The sequence below is a fragment of the Echinops telfairi genome, unplaced genomic scaffold (assembly GCF_000313985.2).
Source record: "Echinops telfairi isolate 266 unplaced genomic scaffold, ASM31398v2 ScPeMD7_443;HRSCAF=831, whole genome shotgun sequence".
NCBI classification, from domain to species: Eukaryota; Metazoa; Chordata; class Mammalia; order Afrosoricida; family Tenrecidae; genus Echinops; species Echinops telfairi.
In genome coordinates, this window is record NW_022104341.1 from 60,235,602 (window position 1) to 60,247,155 (window position 11,554).

At 45.3% G+C, this 11,554-nt stretch overlaps 1 pseudogene; it reads left to right on the forward strand.

The window, feature by feature from the left end:
• The first annotated feature begins 481 nt into the window (after positions 1-481).
• On the forward strand, positions 482-1,752 carry LOC101647281 (annotated as a pseudogene).
• Positions 1,753-11,554: the final 9,802 nt, after the last annotated feature.

Here is an 11,554-nt window from a genome sequence, read left to right on the forward strand (position 1 = left end):
AACGAAAATAATGTTATGGTTGACGGGTCACCACCACATGAGGAACTGTATGAAAGGGCCGTGGCATTTGGAAGGTTGAGAACCACTGCTCTAGTTTCTCCTTGTGGCGTGTGGGCATCAACCTGACAGCAGTAGGCTTGGTTTAATGGCAAAGATAAAAGTAATGTCTTCTCTTTGAGCTGCAGAATAATTAACAGATATTCCATTAAATTTTAGGAATACCTAAGATTTGATAATCCAGCTTTTTCATGATTATCTGTCATTTTTCTCACCCGGGACAAAGGATCTTACTGGATTGATTTGCTATGTTCAATATGTTGATCTTAGCTGCCTTCAAAGAGCCTGGGTGGTGTAGTGGTTGGTGAGCTGGGCTGCAATCTGCAACACTGGCAGTTCAAAACCACCAACGGCTCCTTGGGAGAAAGGCGGGGCTTTCTGTTCCCGCAAGGACTTGCAGTCTCGGAGCTGGAGCGCAGCTGACATGGGGGAGTCTATCCCTCTGGCCACCCGGTCCCAATGGAGCAGGTGGTACTGAGACAATCTTGGCTCACCTGGGCATCTTCTCTTACGACAAAGCCAAGGACAATGTGGAGAAGGAACGCGAGGCCCACAAGAGCACGAGGCAGCTGGATATCGCTGCTGGCGGCCTTGGCCCACCTGACCGTGGCCGAGAAGGTCTATCACAGCCTCACCTACCTGGGGCAGAAACGAGGGGGCCAGTCTTTTCTCAGCAGGAAAGCTTCCATCCGAACCATCCGCATAACGAGCTGAAGACGGTGGTCCTGGCCGTGGAAGAACTCCTTTCCCACCTGTTCGGGCAGCTTGGCTTCTTCGTTCAGGCTCCGATGGAGATGGCAGACTTCGATGAGCAGAAGCTCATCAGTGCTGAAAGCTTGCTGGCCTTTGGGACACCATCCTCAGGAAATACAGCTCCAGATTTCGCCACCCCATTCTCAGGCCCTCGGAGAGCCGTTTCCAGCTGGAGGTCAGTGTCATGAGTCATCTCCTGAAGGCCGGGGCTCGGGTCTCCGAGTGGAAGTTCTACCCGCCTCTGGTTAACTTGACCAGTGCCCGCTCCAAGCTGCAGACCTGGGGTCAGATCTTTGAGAAGCAGCGGGAGACCAAGAAACATCTGTTTCGAGGGCAGTCTCAGAAGGCTGTTCAGCCCCCACAACTTTTCCTTTGGCTGATGAAACTCAAAACCATGCTCCTTGCCAAGTTCAGCTTTTACTCTGCTGAGGCTCTGAGCCGACAAACGACTGCTTCAGAAATGAAAGCGTTGACTGCGAAAGCTAACCCAGACCTTTTGGGAAAGATTTCCAGCTTCATCAGGAAATACGATGCTGCCAGCGTGTCCTTACATTTTGACACCCGAGGTTCCGAGAGTTTTCAGGGCCACGGCTATCACCAACCTCATTCCTACCGAGAGGCCCCAAAGGGTGTGGACCAGTACCCAGCGTGGTGTCCCTGCCCAGTGACAGACCAGTCATGCATTGGCCCAATGCCATCATGATCATGGCGGACCGCACTTCGGACCTGAACAGCTTGGAGAAAGTGGTCCACTTCTACGACGACAAAGGCCAGAGCACGGACTTCCTCACCCACCCAGAGCCTCACTTTACCACTGTCGTCATTTCTGAGTCAAAGAAATCCCAGAGGGACTCCCACTTTATTTCCTTCCTCAATGAGCTGTCACTTGCCCTTAAGAACCCCACAGCTTTTGCAACTCTGAAACCCGGGTCCAAAGGTTAGCAGGCTGTGTGTAGGAAAGCTTGAAAAGACTGGCCATTGTGTTCTTCGTTGCTCTGCTCATCCCCAGGGGCCCCCGATTCAAGTTCATATCCACTCAAGCTTTCTGGGCTGAATTAAAGGCAGCCTCCCCTAACTGTCTTGCACACTTTATAAGCCAATTGAAGAAAGACTCCAAAGAGTCATCTGGCATTGCGACTGTGTATTTCCATGGGGTAGCAGAAGGGTTTCCGTATTGTCCCGTGTGTCCTCAAAGTCCGAGGGAGGATTTATTGGCTCCTGGTCTTTGTTTCCAGATGTCGTCTGGTCCCAACATTGTGTCCTATGGTGATTCCAGCCACTTAGCCCATTCCCCTTCTTCGTAGAAGCGGGATCCGGACAAGATATTACATGGCCTTTTATAGAATTAATGACTGCATATAGTTTCTCTCATAAATCAAGAAATGAATACAGATTTATTAGTTTTATAATTCTTATTTATATATCAATTACTTTTATGCCAAAACTAAGGTCTTGGCAAGCAATGGATGTGTTATTAAAACTGAAGGTGATTCCAAACACCAACAAAAGAAGTACAGTCTTGGAATCACAGGGAATCCAGGACAGATCAATCCCTCAGGATCAATCATGAGAGTAGCGATACCAGGATGGTAAGGGGAAGGAAGGGTAGAAAGGGGGAACCGATCACAAGGATCTACATATAACCCCTGCCCTGGGAGATAGGCAACAAAAAAGTGGGTGAAGGGAGACATCGGACAGTATAGATTTAACAAAATAATAATAACTTATAAATTATCAAGGGTTTGTGAGGGAGGTGGGGCGGGGAGAGAGGGGGAAAAATGAGCTGATACCAAGGGCTCAAGTAGAAAGAAAATGTTTTGAGAATGATGATGGCAACAAGTGTACAAAACTGCTTGACACAATGGATGGATGGATGGATTGGGATAAGAGTTGTACGAGACCCAATAAAATGATTTTAAAAAGAAAAAATAAATAAAATAAAATAAAAATATAGGCAGAGCCAAAAAAAAAAAAAAGAAAAGAAATTGCAGTCTTGGAATCTCATGCAGGCAGTTAGTTCGACCCCATCCTAAAGATTGCTAATAGCAGTGACTTCACGGCAGTGAGCTTGGTTTGTTCTTTTGCAGATCTGCCTTTAAGTCGACCTGACTCATGGTGGCATGAGAATGAAACGTGCACAAGAGAAAGAAACGGTGCCAGGACTTTGCCAGTCCCACAGTGGGTTCTAGATCAGCTCACTGAGATGCATACAATTTTGACTGGCTGATTTTTAGAAGTAGATCACCAGACCTTCTTCCCATCTCAGTCTAGAGCCTCAAGTAAAGCCTGTTTAGCATCAGAGCACCACGCAGCATCCACTGACAGATGGGTGGTGACTGTGCATGACTCGAGTTTGATGGGAATGAAAGCTGAGTCTCCTTCAGAGGAAGCACTGAACCACTGAACCCGCACTCTTCCTTGTGCAATGGGCGCTGACCAAACCCCTTGCAGTTGCTACTCTCTCTTGCAGTTCCCTTGCACAAGCCATGAAAGAACCGATCATTCTCGATCTGCCCATGAGGCCCAACCAACCAAAGATGAAGGTTGCCTTGAGCGGTGACCCCCATGTCCCCGAAGTGTTCAGGCTGGCGATCGCCTCGATGTGGAACTAAAAGCAAAGAGCATCACTGAGCCTCGGTCCAGTCAGATGTGGACGGAGAGCAGAGGTTATCTTACTTCATGCAGTATGAAAAGAGAAGCCTTCCTTCAGCCAATGTTCCTAGAAAGGGACTCTGGATTTGCCAGCACTTAGGCGTTGTGCAGCTAACCACATGGTCAGCAATTCAAAACCATCAGCCTCTCTGCGGCGGAAAGATGCAGCTTTCTACTTCTGCAAAGGGGCACAGTCTTGGAAACTCACAGGGCCGGTCAGTTCTACCCTGTCCTATAGGGTCACCGTGAGTCAGCATTGACTCCACGGCAGAGAGTGAGTAGTCCCTACTGAAGTAGCCCTGGAGGAGCATTGGGTCAGCTCTGGACTGCTAACCACAAGGTGGGAGATGCAAACCCACGGGTCGCTCCATGGCAGAAAGACGAGGCTCTGCGCTCGTAAAGACTGACAGCCCAGATACACTCTTACAGGGCCGCTGTGAGCCTGACTGGGCTCGCTGGCAACGAGTAGGATCTGGTGAACCTCCACTGAGCATAGCCTTTGTGCAGGGGAGTTGTGAGAAGCAGAGTTCAGTGGTGGGTAAACTTTGGGTCAGCGATAGAGGTTTCTATAAAACACTAGTTACCTGATTTAACATGAATTCAGTCACCTGTAAGTAGCGTGTTGGCCATGGGCCACTAGGGAAAAAACAAGCAGCAAAACATTTCAGTGGTGGGCTTTTGAAACGAGAGACCTCTTCCCTAATCCCCAACTCACGCCATCAAGTCGTCTCGTATGTGCACGTCTATCTGCTTGTGCTTCTGCAAGCAGACAGCAGAGTTCAGTCAAGAGCCGGACACATCTGTGGGCAGGACAGTGACGGCTCCAGCGGCTGAGGTTGTTATAATAAGGGTTACAAAACGGCCAGCAAGCAGGAACAAAGGTGAAGCACAAGGACCACCAGGGTCCTGGGCTGGGGGACAGTCCCTAAAATGAACAGAAATCGTTGAAAGCTGCTGACCCCTTCTCATGCTCCATATTCCAGGGCAGGGAGGAAACGGAACCCTATCATTGTACATCGAATCTTATACTCTGCCCCTTTTCAACGATCGTTTACCTTGTTTTAGGTCCGGAGCATAGCGGGCGATGGGAGGATCTCCCCCACCAGCGGGGAACCCTCCCCATGCACACTATAAAAAGCTCCTGGCCACTTGTTCTGCTTGGCAGGGGCCCTCCTCACCTCCCTAATAAATGAGTAACTCCTGCTGGCTGCCTCTGACCCTGAACTTCAGGAAGGTCCTCGGGAGTCCAGAAGGATGTCTCGCTCTCCTGTGCTTCTGCATGGCTTTAGGCATTGACTCCTCTAGGCCTCCGCTCACTGGAGTACAGATCCTCCTTCTCCATGGGAATAGGCCTCCCTTAATCTTTGATAGAAATAGAAGCACACCTGGCCCCAAGTCCCAGTGTCCCGTCACCTCCATCAGGGCTTCCTTGTGCTCTGTGGTTGTTCTGCCAGCACCGTGACAGTGAGCTGCTCGAGATCACGGACGGTCTTCTTCGTTGCCTTTCTTGATGAAATGCCGCGCTCAAGGTGAAAAACCAGCTGCCATTGAGTCATTTATAGTGACCCCATGTGTGTCAGAGTAGACTTGTGCTCCATATATAGATTTCAACTACTATCTTTTTCAGAAGTATAGATTGCCAAGTCTTTATTCCTAGAGTCACCCGGGTGGACTTGAACTTCCAAACTTAGGGTTAGCAGCTGATTTCATTAACTGTTGACACCACTGAGGCACTATTAGCACATAGCACAAAAAGAAAAACTCATTGCCACCAAGTTGATTCCAATTCCTAGCAACCCTATAGGAGAGGGTAGAACTCATCCTGTGGGTTTCTGAGACTGTAACTGTTTGCAAGAGTAGAAAGCCTTGTCTTTCCCTCTTGGAGCAACCGGTGGTTTAGAGCTGCTGACCTGAGGTTAGCAACCCAGGTATTTTTACACTAAACACACAATGTGAGAAAGATGGAGAAGGCTTTGGGATTAAGGTCACATGAGTAACTGGGCATCTGTTATGGGAAAGGTGGGGGTGGGGGGTCAGAATAACATCCCCCCTCAAAGAGCTCTGAAGGATCCCAGGATTCTGTGACTAGTTTTTGTTATATGGCAGATGAAAATAAGGTTGCAAATCAATTGAATTTAAAATAGGAAGATTATCATAGGTTGTCTACATGGGCCAATATCATCATAAGGATTCTTGTAAGAGGGAAACAGGAGGGTCAGAGGCAGAGAAGACGAGGTGATAACAGAAGTCGAGGATGGAATCATGTGGCCATAAGCCAAGGAATGTGTATAGTCTCTAGAAGATGGAAAAGAGCCTCTTTCAGATGCCAAGAAGAGTACCATTCTACCTTGATCCTACTCCACTAAGACTCATTGCATCATTGTGGTTTCCAGGGCTATAAAATAAGAACTTTATATAGCTTTAAGCCACGCATCTTGAGATAATTTGTTAAGAGAAATTGGAAATTAATACAGAGGTAAAGCCTAGAAAGGACAAAGAGAAACATTTAACAAGAACCTAACAGAGATCAAGAACCCGAGAATGAAAGTGGCCATGTGGGAAGAGTACAATCTTTCCAGGAGGCCTTTCCAGCTCAGTCAGCCTACCTTGAGAGTCGTTCACCCTCTGCTCAGGACACACAGCTCAATATGTGCTGCCTCTCGCTCTGAAAATAGTGATGTCTCTTGTATTTGAGAGAAACTGTAGCAAGACATACTGTGTGATTATGTACTGTCGAGTCAAACAACCCACAGCAACACTACGTGACAAAGTAGTGTGCCGCTGCTCCAAAGACTGACGTTGAGCTGAACCCTTTCCGGGAGCAGGTCAGCAGGTCTTTTCTGCTGCAGAGCCACATTTTTGGTTAGCAGACAAGCACTTAATCATTGCGCCACTAGGGTGTAAAAGATTAAAATACACCTGCAGTTAATTGTGTTTAGGTAGTTTTCTATCATTTATTGATTATATGACCATAAGCATGTTATAGAATTTCTGTAACTCATAGTTTTCTTCTTTAAAAATTGGGGCTGAATCTGTTTCTTAACTAGCAGGATTGTTGCCCACCACTCATCTGTCAATTTGTCCTACTATAGTGGCTCGCATGGTACTTTGATACTGGAAGCTATGCCACTGGTATTTCAAATACCAGCAGTCACCCCGGGTGACTAAGAGGAGCGGCCAGACAAGAACTGATTTGGAAAAGGCAGTCCACTTCTGAAAAATGAGCCACTGAAAACTTTATGTGTAACAGTGGAATATTGTCAGATACAGTGCCGGAAGATGAACCCTTCGGTTTCGAAGGCACGCAGAATGCTGAGGAAGAGCTACTTCCTCAGAGGAAGTAATGATGTGGCTGGAGCAAAGCTTAGGTTGTGCTTATGGGGCCCGAGTCAAAATGAGAAGAAACAGCTGCAAACAGCCATGAATAATCATATGTAGAATGTATGAAATACAAATCTAGGAAAACTCTGAATTGCCAGAAATTAAATGGAATGCGTAATGATCAATAACCCAATAACCTTGGCACTAGTGAGCTGAAATGAAATGAGGTGTATCAGCCATTTTCAGTTGAACAGTCATGTGCTTTCCTCTGCTGGGAATGACAAATCCAAGCTGCCAGAAATTCAAGCCAGATTCAGCAGAGAGCATGGTATCAAAGACATTACTAACGTCAGCTCTTGGTTGAAAGCAGAGGATACACAGAAACTCATAGAACTTTAAGGAAACGTCTCACATGGTTTTGGGTGCCGTTCAGTCCCAAATCTGAAGGTCAGGCTGAGGTGAGCCAAATTCAGGGCCCAGAGCCAGAAGCTCATAATGTCTGAACGTCTGAGCGGGTCTTCTTGCTTCTGCCAGTGCTCAGCCAGGAAACAGAGGTCATAGTCAAGACATGTGAATGAATAGCCCTGCCATCAGACAGAGAGCCTTGTATAGTGGATTATGGCCCGTGTTGTTATAATATAACACCGGAAAAGCAAAAACAAAAGCACCCTATCATTTGATCTCCCTTTTACTCCACTTAAAAGTTGTTTCGGTTTTTAATATTTTCTGCTTTCTCTTTGATTAAGGATTTTCTATATTTAGTCTAGTCATTGTTGTTGGGTTTTGTTTGTTTGCTTTTATGATTTTGTATGATTGTGCTTTATTTCATATGGTTTTCCATTTAAGAAATCCAGGATAGGTAGAGCTAAAGAGACAATAACTGGATAGGAGCCTGGCAGGACAGGATGGGGAAAATGGAAGCTTCAACAGTGGGTATGAGAGGGAAATGTTCTGAAATTGATTGTGGGGATGATGTCACAAATCTTCTTAATATGACTGAATGATTAAATTGTATTATATATGAAAAAAAACTATGAGCTATCAGTTCACTTCAAACTACTAAAAAAGAACACAGGCAATAATTCATGTTAGCAAAAATGTGGAGAAATTGAAATCCTTTTCCACTGATGTTGTGTATGTACGTTTATTCTTAGAAATAGATAGTTGGCAACTCCTCAGAAAGTTAGGTATATTTCAACTAAGGCTTTTCTATGCTTTATTGTGATATTGGTTTCTTTTTCCTTTTTGTTGTTGTATGCTTTTCTTTATATGAAATCATCCAGGATAGGTAAATCCACCTAGACAGTATCTGGATTAATAATTTCTTGGGATTGGGAGGAGGAAATGGGGACCTAATAACAATGAGTATAAGAAAGAAGAAAATATTCTAAAATTGATTGTGGTAATGATTGAACAACTCTTTAAAAAATCATCTTATTGGGGGCTCAAATAGCTCTTATCATAATCCATACATACATCCATTGGGTCAAGCACATTTGTCCATATGTTGCCATCATCATTTTCAAAACATTTCCTTTCTACTTGAGCCCTTGATATCAGCTCATTTCCTCCCTCCTCCACCCTCCCTCCCTCATGAACCCTTGATAATTTATCTTTTTTTTTTTCATGTCTTACACTGACCAATGTCTCCCTTCACCTACTTTTCTGTTGTCTTTCCCCTGGGAGAAAGTTATATGTAGATCATTGTGATCGGCTCCCCCTTTCTTCCCATACCTTCCTGTTACCCTCCTGGTATCGCTACTTTCATTATTGAGCCAGAAAGGTTTATCTGTCCTGGATCCCTGTATTTCCAGCTCTTATCTGTACCAGTGGTTGAACAACTCTTTTTAATGTGTTTAAACTATTGTGATATGTGAATTATATGAAAATATGTTTAAAAAAAACAAAAACAACCAAAACCCTGTTAAAAAAAAAGGAGGCGGAGTGGGAGGGAGGGAGGGAAGCTCTGGTGGAGGATGTGGTTTTTATCTTTCAGCAGGCCATATCCCCAAGGCAAACAAAAGATGGTGACTTAGCTCATATCCTCTGGTAGAGTCTAGTGCACATGGCATCTTAATCCTGTAACAGAGAACTTTCTACAGAACGGGATTATAACCATAGACACAGAGGCCAGAATTGACAACACATCACAAAATGGTTTATGGCAAATGAGAGGATGGCTAGAAGGGCCATATTATGTAAATGACTGTCTCAATGATGTAAAGAATATTGAAAGTACTATGGGCTGCCATTTGAACAAGTAAATCTGCCTTAGAGAAAATACAGTCAAATACACCTTTTGAAGCAAGCATGGAAAAACTTCATCTCACGTACTTTGGACGGATTACCAGGAGGGACAAATTCCATGAAAACGGCATGATGCTTGGTAGAGAGGAAGACCCTCAGCAAGGATGGGCACAGTGGCTGCAACAATGGGCTCAAACACAACGACAATTGTGACGCTGGGGCACAACTGGACAGTGGTTCGTTCTTTTGTGTGCAGGCTTTCCAAGAGTGAGAGCTGACTTAATGACCTTGACAACAACAACAACAACACACACACACAGCCCTGGTAGTTCTGTGAGTTATGCTTTGAGCTGCTAATCACAAGGTTCAACCTACTTACCCCCCCACCCCACCCCGTCTGCTCTGAAGGAGGAAAATGAAACCATCTCCGGGACTAGAGGGTCCTTGTGAGTTGGAATGAACCCAATGGCAGTGGATTTTGATTTGGGGTTATCCAGATACATGTATGTCATGAACATGGGCATAGACATACACACTGTTGGGTACTTTCACAACAGGAGGCTTTGTGGGATTCCTATACTCCACCGTGATTAGATCCTGTCTCGGGTCTGGAGTGAGTTCTGGGAACACAACCCGGAAAGAACAAGCAAACGAGTTAAAGGACTCCAAGTGAGGTCATCCAGAAAGTGCCCAGCTGGGGGGGATTTGACATAAAGCTATCTGGAGTATCCTTAGAAGCAGCTATGTCATTGGGAGGCATGGTACCAAAACGAAAACGTGGGTCCCTTTCCTTTAAGAAATTAAGAATTTCAAGATAGCAGAGCACTAAACAAACCTGAGGTCTGTCTGGGCACAGGGGACCCACCAGGGAAGCGGCCCTGGATTTCCCTGAATGTTATCAGGGAAGAAGGACTGGACTTCAGCGCAACGGAAAGAGCTGCAGGGAAGGGGACGACGCTCCCCACTGGTCTAAGGGAGAACACCACACAAGTCCACCAGGGGGAAGAGGGAGGGGCTCAGCAGGGGGGACAGATGGCTGAGTTCCTCATCCCTAGGGACATTCAGAGTCTGAAGAAATGAAGCATTAAGATAAATGACTTCCACGAGTCTACCCAGTTCTAACACTTGAAAACGCCAACTATTTTAAGACAAAGGAGGATTTTCAGAGTTCTCAAACTTTTCTCAAAATTTAATGCACCTTGTGATCAATATATTTTGGTCAATATTCCGGCCACCCTCGCTTTAGCTATATTTGTAAAGTAAACATTAAAAATATAAATATATATTTGTAAAATATATGTTAGCTTTTTTCCTCAACCTTTACAACCATTTTTTAAATTTACTGTAATTATTCCCTTTCTCTTAGGATTTATGCAGATAGGATTATGCATTTTAGGATTCATGCATTTCCAGAATTACGTAATATCCCGCTGAGTAGAAATAGCACATGTTATTATTCCCTGATTTGGAGGCAACTCAGTTCTTTCTAATGTCTGGTTTTTATAAAGAGCACTGTTCTAAATATTTTTGCACACATAGCTTCTGTTTGCTCTTAAAATACTTTTAGAATAATTGGAGCTCATGTGTTTATAAATGACACAGCTCACTCAAATCGTATACACAAAAGGAGTTTGATAGATTAGCCTCTAGAGCAGTTACGAAGATCCAAAGTGCGAGATACACATAGGGGCTGTTTCTCCTCTCTCTGGCCTTTGCTTTCTTTAGAGAGACTTTTCCTGCCCACTCCTGGTTCCGGTGCCTCATAACCTTGGCGCGCACATGGCTTTGACTTGCCTCGGACCAGAGACCCACACAAAGAGCCCGGAGACAACCACTACCTAACGATGGTCTCCATCTCTCCTTTCTGATCCCTTCGCAGCCCAGCCTCCCCACTACAGAGAAGCTGCCTTTGTGACCTTTGTCCCCTTCTGAAGAGGGAATTGTCACTGGGGCCAGCTCTGCAATCAGAGCACCTAGATTCAAATCGGACTCTATGACGTACTAGCCAGAGACCTTGAGTAATTTTATAGCCTATTTACATTTCTATTTCCATATCTATAAAATGAGGACAACACTGATCCCTCCTGTACAAGGTAACTGGAAGGATCCGCTAGGCAGATAGGGAGTCCTTAATGTTAGCTCTTAAGAAAAAAACACACAAAGCTGTCAGAGTGATGTTTATTTCAGATCTGGCTGTCTGGGTCTACCCTCTGCAAGGATGTAATGGAGGTGCCGTATATACTCGAGTATAAGCCGACCCAAATATCAGTCGAGGCACCTAATTTTACCACAAAAACTGCATTAAAAATGTGCTGAAAGAACGGTCACAGGGAGGAGATGAGCCAGTCAGGGTGCAGCGTAGCAATGATGAAACATACAACTTTCCTCTAATTCTTAAATGCTTCCTGCCGACCCTCCCCACCTCCACCCCCCTGCTAATTATGATCCCAATTCTACCTTACAACTCTGGCTAGACCGGAGGATGTACACTGGGACAGATAGGAACTGGACAACAGAAAAGTGG